This window comes from Pinus tabuliformis, chromosome 9 (assembly GCF_031772625.1).
Source record: "Pinus tabuliformis cultivar Carrire ecotype Pingquan chromosome 9, CPIR1, whole genome shotgun sequence".
NCBI classification, from domain to species: Eukaryota; Viridiplantae; Streptophyta; class Pinopsida; order Pinales; family Pinaceae; genus Pinus; species Pinus tabuliformis.
The window spans coordinates 621,311,660-621,326,583 of NC_142307.1; positions in this window are offsets into that span (position 1 = coordinate 621,311,660).

Consider the following 14,924-nt stretch of genomic DNA (forward strand, 5'->3'; position numbering starts at 1 on the left):
TTTATGTTTAAAGCACATACAAACTACGGAAGGGAAAACTAAGACCTCATGGTTATCGCAATCTTTTTGACTTTATTTAGAAAGAATATTTTTTAAAGATGGTATAGGGAATTCATTTTTTTTATTAGCCTAAAAGTTTAGGATATTATTTGAACACTCTTTATTCAAACCAGCATGCATATGACCTTTGTTATGTAGGTATAATAAATAATTTATGGCATTTATTTTATAAAATATAATTGATATCTCTTTCCCCGATGGGGGTGAGTCTGATGATCGAGGGGGGTCTCGTGGGATGAGCTCACCACTTTACTGATGTGATAGACATTAAAGGCCAATGTGTGTGGCTCATCCCTAGCATGAGCTTGCATGCAATAGCACAAGTGGTTATTAATACAATGGCTAGTGTTGGAACCTATATAATTTTTGAAAAAAAAAATAGCATAGTAGGACCGACAGCAAGAACAGGGAGTGCAGAAAGGACAGGGTAGAGCGCAGTAGAGGGTTGGCACAAGAAGCAGGAGCACAACGTAGGGTTGGTGCAATGGATGGGGATGCGGCAAATACAGACAACGTGCAGTAGGAAGATAGTGACAAGTGGAATAATAAGGCTCGTGCGAAGGCTATCAATCATTAGGATTTTACAGGAGAAGGAGTTGACCAAGGAGGTTGTGACTAATGAGCAGTTGGAGATATTTTGAGGCAGGAAGCACTAGGTGGAGTGAAGTCGAACCGGGCAAAGAATATTTTTGACAGCTACACCACGCATGGAACAGCTCAACAAGAACCAAGGGAAATATCTCAACAGCCTACGAGACAACTAGGCGGAATGGGCAGGAAGGAGGGAGAATTTGAGAGAACTCTTTATGGTTATAAAATAGCCAAAAGAAAGCCAAAGGAGGGTTGGTTGTTGGTTGTTAGTAGTTGGACAATAGTCGACTATTCAAAGTGTTTAGCAAGCTAAGTTCGAGTCAGTCTATGTAATGTGGGAACCATAGTCGAGTATGTCGCTGCTCACTAGTGTTGTTGTAGTTATTGAATATATTTGTGTTGTGTAGATGGTTATAATGGGGTTTTGTCCTATTTTAATGGTATTGTAAGATGGTTGGAGAGCTTGGTATTCAAACGCATGTAACTCTGGGTATTTTTGCCTCTTTCCCTATTATATATATGAGTTGGTGTTGGAGGAATTATTATACTCTTTTGTGATTATAAACTGTTGTTGGAAAAACCTCGTGTTCATTTTCTGCTATTGTTGTTTGAATGTATGGAAGAATATCATAACTAAGTAGATGTTATATCTATTAAGAAAGGGTTTTACATGTTTTCCACTGTGGGATTATACTATCATTAAAGGTTTGTAGTTAAGTTATTCAATCCTAATCCTCATCTTGATGATATGTTTCGTCATGGTAGTCTATAGTGATGATTTGGTTTTGTATTGTCTTGTAACATTGTGGTTATTAAACCTAATTGAGTAAGCACAAGTGTTGTTTTCTTGTTGCAGTCAGAAGTGTCAGTCGATGTTATATGTTGATGATGGTTATGTAACATTCGTAGACTTATCAGTGTGTTTTAGGTAAATTGGGTTATGTCACGCCACATAGTAGTAGCGAGGTATTGCAGTATGTGTCGATTAGGAACTGCACGTCATAACCTCAAGATAATCTTATCAAACTATGAAAACTTGGTTCCTACAGTCACCCATTAGTGTCTTAGGTGAGACTTCACTCACTCTATGGGTGTTTTCGAAAGGGTCGATGCTAAGTGGGTCTTTGTTGGTCATTGTGTCACAAATCCTGGGTCTATAAGTGTCTCGCATGCCAACAAGTGGTTCCATTATCGAGACCGAGATGGTTGAATGATGGGATTGTCTTTTAAGGATGTGGAGGCCATGGAATCATGATAGAAAGGAGATCACCCGTTTACTTAAGCGAAAGGAGGAGCATGAGTTTGTTGCAAAAGAAATAGGAGACAAGGGTCAGAGCACGAAGGAACCTGGGATTGGGATGAGTTGGCGCAAAACTTTCAGGTAACATTAAAATTTCAAGCAAAAGAACTAGCATTGGAGTGGACTCTAAAGGTGTTGTGATGGAAAATATTTTGTGGAGGATGATCCAATTTTAACCAAATATGGGCCATTGGGTGATGCATCTCAGCACTTGCAATGGATACATGAATTTTTGGAATGTTACAATGTGGTAGAAAATGAAGGAGATGATGAGGAGGATCCTCAGAATATCCAAATTTCAGAAGTGGAAGGAGAGCACATGGTGGAGGGACTGCTATTGTGGTTCAAGGAATATGCGCAATCGATCAAAACTGATAAGGTTAATCTTGGAACCAAGGAACATCTCAAGTTCACGACCATTATAAGCTACTGAGATAATGGTATCCTTGGAGGGGTCATGAGTTCCTTGTAGTAAGAATTAATTAATATCAATGGCAGGGAAATCAGAGGTATTGATGAATCCAAAATCAAATATGTGGAGATCAGAAGAGTACTAGTTAATAGTGCAACAATGGGAGAAGTTGATGGTTATTCCACCTTGCAGGAGGTGGGCTAAAAGTTGATACGATGAAGGAATGGAAAAAGGGGGTGAATTATCGCCTGTGTATAGATGTAAATTTTGTAAGTAAGTGGGATTAAGGATTAGAGGGAATGGGTCTTAACCAAAGGTTACATAGTTATAGTTAAAGATAAGTAGCTCACTGTATTGGGGGTGATGCTGACTCAGGTACATATATAATTCATTATAAAGGAAGGACATGCAAGATAAACATTGGTGACGGAGTAACTTGACATGAGAAGGTTCATAGATGTTCATGATGGCTAGGATCGCGTGAGGAAGACTACACCAAAATGATTTACCCCTTCAAGACAATTTTTAGGGAGAGAGAAAAAAGTGGCAAGATAGACTACCAAATCCCATTTGGCATTAGGAGGAGACCTACAATCTGTCAATCCACCCATGGATTTGTTAGAAATTAATTAATGGAGCAATGAAATACATTAAATATTGTGGAAACACAAATACAAAAATGCATAAAAAAAGAGAGACACATATATGTGGTTCACCTAATTTGGGTTACGTCCACGGAGAAACAGCCAGTCCTTCCTTTTATATTATCCATCAAAATGAAGAGATACAACCTAGAACAAATCCATTGTAATTTCCTCTTCATTCTCACATAGTCTCCTCTCTCTCTCTCTCGCTCAGAAATAATAATCCATATTTGCAATACAATTCCCTCATATAAAGCAAGGGGGTGCCTTCTAGGAAAAAAAACCCAAAATTAGCATAATTTCTGCCGTCATATCATCTGCCTAATGAACGAACCAGATTTACTACGAAATTACAATATTTTACAAGGTAATTTTTCATCTATTTTTAACTTCAGGGGCTCATAAAATTCGTCGTTGCCCCCCCTTGATGGTGATGAAATGGGCAATGTTGCCACCTGTTTAGGAATGATCCAACATGAATGAAACAAAAACCTCTGAACAATCAAGAAGATAATCAGGCTCCACACCCAACAATCTCCCACTTGGAGACTAATTATAGCAACTCCACCACTGCTTCACTTGTTGGACAATGCTTCCACTGTGGATCTAGTTGTTTCTCATATTCATCATCATGCTTAAAGACCATTTGAAACTGAGTAGGATCTTAGTTTCTCATTGGTTACAACTTTTGTTAACATGTCTACAGGATTCTGGCTAGTGTGTATCTTTTCCAGCTTCAATTGTCCATCTTCCAACACCGACTATACAAAATGGTACTTGAGCTGTATATGTTTAGTCTTGGAATGAAATGTTGATTTCTTTACAAGATGAATGGCACTTTGACTGTCACTATATAACCTACCCATCTCCTGCTTCTTGCCCAACTCATCCATAAACCTTTGTAACCAAATCATTTCTTTACTAGGCTCTGTAGCAACAACATACTTTGCTTTTGTTGTTGAAAGGGAAATAATGTTTTGCAACTTTGAAACCCAACTAACAGTGATTCCACCTATAGTAAACACATACCATGTGGTGCTCCTCCTGTTATCTCTATCACCTGCCATATCTGCATCAACATATCTCTGTAAAGAAATGTTTGAACAACCAAAGCATAATTCTTGATTTGTGGTACCTATAAAATAACCGAGAATCCACTTCACTGCCATGTAATGCTCTTTTCTTAGTTTTTCATATACCTGCTTACAACTCCCACTACATGTGTAATATCAGTCCTTGTGCAGACCATTGCATACATTAAGCTTCCAACTGATGATACATATGGAACTTTACACATATAATCCATCTCTTCCTAAGTCTTGGGACACATCTCCTTACCTAGTTTGAAATGGCAAGCCAAAGGTGTACTAATTGCTTTTGCATTCAGCATATGAAATCTTTCCAACACCTTTTCTATGTACTCGCTTTGAGACAATGTTAATTTGTGATTTTTCTTGTATCTAGTTATTCTCATACCAAGGATTTGTTTTGTAGCACCCAAATCCTTCATTGCAAATGAATTTTCTTATTTTCCTTTAAGCACATTTATTTCCTGCATGTTATACCTTGCAACAAGCATGGCATCTACACACAATAGAAATATAATATAGGTGCCATCATTTTGTTTCTTAAGATAAACACAGTTATCAAAATGACATCTAGTATAACCTTGTTCAGACATAAACCTATCAAATTTTAGATACCATTGCCTTGGAGCCTGTTTTAGGCCATACAAGTTATTCTTCAACCTACACACTAATTTCTCCTCCCTTTGACCTCATGCCCTTGTGGCTACTTCATATATATTCCTTCCTCCAAATCTCCATGGAGAAAGGTTGTCTTTACATCTAACTGCTCAAGATGCAAATTACTGCCACTAGACTTAAAATAGTTCTTCTTGAAGTCATTTTAACAATAGGAGAAAAAATTTCATCAAATTTTATACCTTTCTTTTGTGCAAACCCCTTCACCACAAGTCTAGCTTTATAACTGTATTTACCTCCATCTTCTTCCTTCAACCTATAAACATATTTATTCTCCAATGGTGTTTTACCTACAAGCAACTTGACTAAGTCCCAATTCTGGTTATGCATCAAGGAGTCCATCTCTTCTTCCGTGTCTTGTTCCTACTTCTTCCTGGTTTCTACCTACATTGCTTATTCATATCTTTCTAGTTCACCATAATCAACCAACAACACATAATATAATGAAGGAGAGTATCATTCAAGGGGTCTACTTATCCTGGTAGATCTTCTAACACCACTTTTAGGTGTTTGAGGTGCATGTTGTTTTTGTGGTTGTTGTTGTTGTTGTTGTGGCTATTGATCATTATGATTTTCAGGCACCTTTACTTTTTTCGTGATCTCATCAAGCACCATGTATTTTTTGTTTTATTTTTCCTGTTTCTTTCCTTGCATATGATCCTTATACATGGCCTTTTCATTGAATATGACATCTTTGCTCCTAATGATTTTGTGATTTTCATAATCACATAAGCGATAACCAAAATCATTAACACCATATCAAAAAAGGTACATTTCTTTGATTTTGCCTCAAGATTTGTAATATTTTCTTTATTAATGTGAACAAAGGCTTCATAGCCGAAAGTCTTTAAAAATGAGTACTTTACCTTTTTACATGTCCATGCCTCCTCTGTAATACCACCATCCAAGGAACTTAAAGGCCCCTTGTTTATTAGATAAACAAAAGTATCTACAACATCTGCCCAAAATTCTGAGGGAAATCATGCATGCCATATCATGCACCTTCCATGCTCCATGATTGTCTTGTTCATCCTTTCTGACACACCATTTTCCTGTGGTATTCCTAGAACTGTCTTCTCTCTACGAATCTCGTGCTTTGAACAATAGTTATCAAACTCTTTGTTGTTGTATTTACGTCCATTATCTGATTTGTGACACTTCAGCTTCTTTCTTGTCTCATTCTCAACCAAAGCTTTCCATTTCTTGAAAGTATCAAATACATCAAATTTTCCTAATATAGTAAATCCAGGTTTTTCTAGTTGCATCATCAATAAAAGTAACATAATAGTGAGAGCCATCGAGATATGATACCTGAGCAGGTCCCCATACATCTGTATGCACAAGCTCTAATTTTTCACTCTTTTTTTCCTTCCCAACTCTGATAAATCTAACTCTTCTACTTTTTGTAAACACAATTTTCACAAAAATCCAAATCAACATGCTTCAAACTTGGCAAAAATAATCTTGAGTGAAGAATTTGCATCCCTTTCTCGCTCATGTGCCCGAGCCTATGATGCCACAATTCTATATCTGGTCCTGTGGAGGTCAAACCATTAACATAATAAGAAATATCATTGCATAAATACAATGTACCAACCTGTTCTCCTTTTGTTATTACGAGGGCTCCTTTAGTGACCTTCTAGGTTTTGTCTATGAATGTAGTTACACAACCTTCACCACCTACCTACCTTGTTGAAATTAGATTTTTCTTCATATCTGGAACATGCCTTACCTCCTTCAATAGCCATTGGTTTCCATTTTGTTTCTTTGTAAAAGTCTTACCCATTCCAATGATTGTATAGGGTTTATCATCACCCAAACAGACATGTCCAAAATCTCCTTGAACATAGTCATGAAAATGTTTCCTATCAGGTGTAGCATGGAATGAAGCCCCTGAATCAACCCCATAGGCATCAATAATATTTTCTAATGAAATAATCAAAGCATCTTGCAACACATCACCTATCACATTCAGTTCATGATTGTTCTTATTGCTCGTCTCATTCTTTTCCTTTCCGAGATTTGCATTCTTTCTTCAGGTGTCCTTTCTTCCCACATTTCTAGAACACTATCCCTCATCTAGATTTGGATCTGCCTTTTCTTGAATTACTGCGGTTTCCTGGGCTCCTTACTCTTTCCATTTTTCTTCCCATGGTCTCTATAGTCAAAGCATTATCTAATGTCTCTCTGAAGTTTTTTCGTCGCATTTTCTCGCTAAGGATGGCACCAACAACATTATCAAACTTTAAAGTACTAGATCGAAAGACAAAGTTACTAATATCCATAACTAAGCCATTCCGACTTTCTAGTAATGAGAATAGAAATAATAGAGCCCTAACTTCATCATCAAAATTTACCCCTACAGATTTTAATTGACTAGTAACCATGTTAAATTCATTTAAATGATCAACAACAGATCTTCCTTCTAACATCTTCATATTAAATAGACACTTCATAAGAAATACATTATTTGAGGCCGAGGGTTTTTCATATAATTTGGCCAATGTCGTCATTAAACCTTATGTCATTGTTTCCTTTGAAATGTTAAATGCCACTGACGGTGCCAGACACAATTGTATTGTTCCTATTGCCTTTCTATCGAGAATCTCCCATTCTGCATCCGTCATACTCGTTGGTTTCTTTGATTTTCCACTCAATGGTAGGTACAAATATTTCTAATACAGATAATCATCCATCTACATATTCCACTACTGGTAGTTTTGGTCATTAAATTTCTCGACCCTAAACCGACCATCTTCCACCATTTCTCCCACTAGAACTAGGAATCCTTCTCTCCTGCAAGTTTATCAGCCAAATAGACCTTCGACTCTGGTACCAGTTGTTAGAAATTAATTAATGGAGCAATTAAATACACACAATATTGTGGAAACACAAATATAAAAATGCATAAAAAAAGAGAGACACAGTTATACGTGGTTCACCCAATTTGGGCTACGTCCATGAAGAAACACACAGTCCTTCCTTTTATATTATCCAACAAAATGAAGAGATACAACCTACAAAAGATTCGTTATAATTTTTTCTTCACTCTCACACACACTCCTCTCTCTCTCTCTTGCTCAAAAATAATAATCCACAATTGCAATACAATTCCCTCATATAAATCGAGGGGGTGCCTTCTAGGGAGAAAAACCCTAAATTAACATAACTTCTACCATCAGATCATCTGCTTAATGAATGGCCTACATTGACTACCAAATTACAATATTTTACAAGGAAAATTTTCACCTATTTCTAACTTCGGGGGCACTGCCCCAAAACCCCAGCTTGGGGGGCTCATAAAAGTCATTGTCACCCCCCCGACGATAATTAAACGGGTGGCGTTGCCACCCCATTAGGAACAGGGATCCAACACGACTAAAACAAAAATCTTTGAACAATCAGGAAGATAATCAGGCTCCACACCTAATGGGATTATCGAGACACAATGGTTATGAGAGCTAAGACTGAAGTGAAGGAAGACTTGAATTGACTAAGACTTACTAGGGTGAGTTAGTGGCTCGTGTGAACCATCATATCAAACAAGCTTGAAAAATAACTATGGGGCAAATTGTTGATAATCAAGGAGATTCAAATATGAACTCCATCATAACCAGGAGAACATACTAGCGGACTTGATGGAAAAATCAAAAGGCAAATCTAAATTATCACCCAGGGACCAAAGGAGAGCAAGTAAAATATTCAAGGATGAAGTTAGGACCAACAAACGGATGACGAGAGTGAGAATCCTTTGAGAGCAGAGACAAAGGAATCACCCACGGGTGGCACGTTGATGAGAGGGTAGATAAAGGAATGGAAGAGGAGACTGCCCTAAATAGAAAAGGTTGACAAGAGGATGTGGTTGTGGAAGAAGAGGTTCTGACAAGGAGACTTGGATGATAGAACTAGGAATGGGAAGTATAGGTCCGAGGGGGTGGGAAAATTTCACCGAGAAGTTTGGATAAAGGGAATTCCCACCACTTACAAGGATGGTTCACACCCTAGGGCATAGACGTACCCATAAGTTTAGTCGAGCACCATCTGACAAAAGGACTTGTAGCCTCTTAAGGTAGGATGGTGTCTCTGCAGTCCTTCTGGTGTGGACATGTAGCCTCTTAGGGTAGGATGGTAGGGTTTTGTCCTATAACCGAAAGGCAAGGTTTTGTCCTTATGCATGATGGAGAAAACCAAAGAACCATAGGACAATGCCCACGTCTTAGCACATGGGCAAGGCCAAGGACTGCATCATGAAGAAAACAACCACCTTCAGGCCTTGTCCCATTGCACCGAGGGAAGGACTAGGTATGGCTACAAGAAGGAGATAAATTCCAGGGACAGGCATAGAATTCGGTCCTGGAGCAGCAGTGGTGACCATGTCGCAAATCCTAGGTCTGTCAGTATCTCACACACCAACAAATGGTTTCATTGTCGGGAATGGGATGGTTGCATGATGGGATTGTCTTTTAAGGATGTGGAGGCCATAGTATCCTGATATAAATGAGATCATATGTTGGCTTAAGCGAAAGTAGCATGAGTTTGTTGCGAAATAAATAGGAGACAAGGGTCAGAGCATGGATAAATGTCTGCAGAATTATGTGATACTGGTTTTCATGAAGTCTTCTTTGCAGAATTTCCAAATATTTTGATGGATTGGGTCCAAAGGTTGAAAGATAATAATCCCACATATCGGCATGATGAGCCAAGGAGACGGACACCGAAAGAGGTACGTCAACTAGAAGCAGTAAGCAACAAGACTTCGTGTGTTGTTGATTTTTGGTTTGAGAATGTGTTAGAAGGATATATTGTGGAGTTCATAGTAGAATCGATGGTGTCCTATACTACAACGGAGCGGAAATTCCTCAAGGAGCCGAGAGATAGATTTATATGGTCATTGTTTTTTATTAAAAAAAATTCATATGACCACTATGTTTTTCCACTGGAATCTAATACCATGATCATATAAGCGACCCACATAGACGAGGAAGTGGGGGAGACCCGAGAGGTGGTTTTAGGAGTGAAGAAAGGAAAGGAGGAAGCAACGGGCGGTGGACGCTGCCAGTGGGTCCTAAACTGCAGAAAAAGAAAAGAGGAATGGAGCAATAGAGTTACGAGGATGGCATATTGAAGAGTGTAAAAAGATATTGATGGGGTAACATTGGAGGAGGTCGATCGATGTCAATACCTATCTAAATAAGGATCCCAGAGGGAGGGGCTAGGAGAGGTCATCACTTGACACATAGTAGAGCCAGTAAATAGAGTTAGGAAGGGATGTAGTTTGGTACACCATATATGGAGGCAGGAGAAAGAGAAAAAGTGAGCCTGCACACTACAGAGGATTCAAAATCAAAACAACAAGACCAGGTCATCACTAGGGTCGAGCCCACCACCCCACGCACATTCACAAGCCAGGAGGTAAGCATTCATGACACTAATTCAACTAGTGTAGGAGGTCATCATAGTCAAGGGGGAGGAAACAATAGTGGTAGTGGAGTTGGCCTGGTTGTAAGGGGAATGATAAAAAATATTCATATTTAGAGTGGTGTGTAGACAGGTGAACAAATTTCTAGTAGAACAATAAGTGAGGGAGGGAGTATTTCATCTGAAAGTACTGCACATACCACTCTGGTGAGCATAGATATGAGGATTCCCATGTCTCACAGTGTTAGGAGTGTGGACCCGAAACAACACCTGTTTGTGTGTGAATTTGTTTAGACAGCTAAGTAGGCCCAGGATGAGGCCACCAAGATTGCACAACTAGAATCCACATTCAAGGATCACGTGCTAACATGGTACATGAATTTTAAGAGTGTAATGCTAGCTGGACAGAACAAGACTCTAGTGGACATTAAGCAGGTGTTGATAAGAAAATTTAGGAGTTCTAATGCTTTACAGAACTCAAAGAGACAAAGAAAACTCTAGGATAATCAATTTGGGACTTTGAATAGCGGTTTCAGGTGTTGAAGGATAGGCTGATGATTGAAATTTTGGATGCGCAGCAGAAAGAATGGTTTATCATTGGATTGCTACCACATATCAAGACACCTTTGATGCAATAAAGAATTGGTACGCAGTCAGAGGTTTTGGAGCTGTCGCTGAAGTTAGAAGCTTCACCAACGAGAGGAAGTGAGAGTAATGGGGTAGAACAAGTGCAGTCCCAAGTGGCTATGCTAGCCTTGTATCTCCAAGCTTTGTCGAAGGGGAAGGAAAAGCGAAAAGAAGTATGGTGTACCATTTTCCGAACAGAGGGTCACCATAGGAATAAATGCAAACTATTGACTGATTATACGACTGGCATAGCAAATCCCCTTACGTAGGGTAGGGGAATGTGGTGTGAAATCTATAGGGTATGGGGCCATATACCCTATAGTTACCCGATGATGCAAAAATATGAGACCACAACGCAAACTTTGATCTGCAACTTTTGCAAGTCGGTTGGGCACGATATTCACCACTACCGCACATTGGAGCTAATGCATGGACGAACCTTCGATTCCTTCAGAGTGCAGGATCTCGAAGGGGCGGAAGTCATGGAAAATGGGCTTAATCAACTAGGGTACCCTCAAGGTGGAAAATATAATTAGAAAGGTTGAGGATGTGGTATGGCGACTAGAGGACCTGGAGCACTTGGAAGGGGAAGATGAGGATTTGACTGAGGGAAAAGTATTATAATATGTTATAATTGCAGACAATAGGAACATTTGGACATGATTGCACCAATCCATAATGCACGTGTATCTATTATAAGTTCTTAGACCATCCAATGGATAATTTCCCTTCATTGATTACTAAGTGGTAGGAAAAGAAGAGGCCCAATGTCTAGATGATAGTTGTTGAGTTGTGCAGAATTCAACAGAGGGTTGACACGATAATGTCGGGAGGTGCTAAGATCCAAAGTTTGATCCCATTAAGGAGAAGACCACATACAAGGAGGCACGAAGGGAAATAGTCACTAAATAATGGAACAGGCCTGAGACTAGGCATGAAGTGACTATGCTAGAGATATTTGATGCCCCTATAGGCAGGGAGAAAAGGGACACAATAGACCCAGTCCAAAGCTTTCTATAGAGTTTCCTGGAGTTAATTAAAAATCCTCAGGAATTAGACAAGTTTAGAATATTTGTAGAACAATTCACCGAGACAACGGAGGAGACTATTGCGCAACCTTCACCAAGGGTCGTGAATCAAGTTTCTTGCAGAAAGAGGACCAATAAATAATTTTGGTTCAATATAAATATCGATGAGTAAGAGATGTTAATATTATTCTAGATTTAGGATTAGATGTAAATATCTTACCAAAAAGTACCTAGGAAATGATGGGGAGGTCGAAGCTAACATGGTCTCCAATTCAACTAAGACTTGCCAATCATAATTGGATTTTTCTAATCGGACGATTGTCAAGGGTGCCTATGGACATCGATGGGGTGTATAGCATAGATGATTTCGAGGTCATCGAAATGGCGGATGATACTGATCCATATCCAACTCTTCAAGGGATCAATTGAGCCTTCGATAACCAAGTGATTAACAACTTAAAAAGAAGATAGATGATTTTCGAATGAGGAGATATTTGGGTCGTTGCACCATTATATTTTTAGGAAGGGGGTCATTACGTAGAGCCTGTGAAGGGTGAGCTTAGTTGAGAGGATCTAGATAATATTTATAATGTTACGACCCGACATGATGATTATGTAAACATGACAACTGACAGAGTACTAAGTTGGCACAACATCAGATCCTGCGCATCCGACTCAGAGGAGGCTTTGGAGAATTGGAAAAATCAGCTCCATGAGGTTGGTATCAGGCGATGTGTCCATAATCTGAGAATGGTGCATTGGATTAGGATTGAGGTGAACAATCCACCTCATTTTGATGGGTTGTCTAAGGTAGATATTTGTGTATGAGAATATGAAGAACATGTGCTATATTATCATAAAATTCCTGTGCTAGACATTGCACTACGCGCTACACTAGTTAGTTGGTAGGTTGCGCATAGTGAGTGAGTTGCGGGGTGGAAACAATGTAAATAGTTGTTGAAATTCAGGTTTGGACCCAACTTTGGAGTCCCCGAAGAAAAATACTCAGGAATGGAGTGCCCTCAAAGTCACTTGAAGTGTTGCATTGTAGCCTAGACAAAGAGAGGAGTACCTCAACAAGAGTGGGTACATTGGTTTATCCTTACCTTGGATGTCATTCTAACGAATTGGTATATTGAGCTAGAGATGAATAGAGGAACCCAAGATTGGGATGAATTGGCGCAAAACTTTCGGGAAACATTAAGTTTTCAAGCAAAAGAACTAGCACCAGAGGAGGCTCTAAAGGTGTTGCGGTGGAAAATATTTGTAGAGGATGATCCAATTTTAACTAAGGATGTGCCATTGGGCGACGCATCTCAACAATTGCAATGGATACAAGAATTTTTGGAATGTTACAATGTGGCAAAAAATGGAGAAGAAGATGAGGAGGATCCTCAAAGTATCTAAATTCCAAAAGTGGAAGGAGAGTGCATGGTGGAGGTACCGCCATTGCAGTTTAAGGAATATGTGCAACCGATCAAAACCAAGAAGATTAATCTCAGAACCAAGGAACATCTTAAGTTGGCAGCCAATGGAAGCTATTGATATAACGGTATCCTTGGAGGGGTCATGAGTTCCTTGTACCAAGAATTAACTATTAGCAATGGTAGGGAAATCAGAGGTATTGATGAAGCCAAGATCGAAGACATGAAGATTAAAAAGTAGCAATTAGCAATGCAACAATGAGAGTAGTTGATGGCTATGCCACCTTGCAATAAGTGGGCTAAAAATCAATATGACAAAGAAAGGGAGAAAGGGGATGAATTATCCCCTATGTGCATATGTAAATTTTGTAAGTAAGTGAGATTAAGGATTACAGGGAATGGGGATTAACTAGAGGTTACATAGGTATAGTTAATGATAATTAGCATGTTGTGTTGGGGTGATGCTGAATCAGGTACAAAAGTCATTATAAAGGATGGGCATGTAAGATAAACAATGGTGACAGTGTAACTTAGCATGAGAAGGCTCAGAGACGTTGACATTAAAGAAATTTTGAGGTCAAAATTGAGCCTCAAAACAAAAATGTACAACCAAAATCAAATTTATAAGAACCAATAGAATTTAAGATAATGATGTCAACCATGGGAGACGATTCAACATTTTTGGAGTAAAAAGGTAGAAAGATTAAAAAATAAAAAAAATGAAAAAACTAGTTTTTCAACTTGTATTTTCAACTTATCTCCCTGCAATTTTACTCAAATTTCGAGTGGGATCACTTTTTGGATGCAAAATTTACTTTTTCATCCAAGGAGTACCCATGTTGAATACTTTCAATAGATCCCACTACACGAAAAATGTTAAATATATGAAAAATGTGATTACAATCACATTTTTTCATGTATTTCTCATTTTTTGTGTAGCAGGATCCATCGAAAGTATTTAACATGGGTACCCCTTGGATGTGAAATTAAACAATGCATCTAACGAGTGCTCCCACTCAAAATTTGAGTAAAATCATAGGAAGATAAGTTGAAAATACAAGTTGAAAAAGTAGTTTTCCCTTTTTTTCACTCCAAAATTTGATGAGGTAATCTAATCTTATTTTATTATTTCCACTATTATTTTATAATTTTCCTTAGGAGGCCCATTTTATAACTCAAAATTTCTATAATGTGATGGTCAGGATTGTGGGAGAAATACTACACCAAAATTATTCACCCCATTAAGGCAATCTTCAAGGAGAGAGAAAAAAGTGGTAGGATAGATTACCGAATCACATTCAGTGGCAGGAGGAGGCCTACAAGCTATCAATCCACCCATGGATTATCGGGACACAATGGTTGTGAGAGCTAAGAATAAGGTGAAGGAAGGCCTGAATCAAGTAATATTGGCTAGGGTGATTTAGTGGCTCATGTGAGGCATTGTATCAGATAAGCTTGAAAAATAACTATGGAGCAGATTGTTAATAATTGAGGAGATTCAAATCTGAACTCCATCATAACCAAGAGAAAGTACCAACATACTCGATGGAGAAAGAAGAAGGAAAATTTATTATAAATTATCAATGAAGGACCAAAGGATAGCAAGTAAATTATTCAAGGATGAAGTTAGCACCAATAGACGGATGGTGAGAGTGAG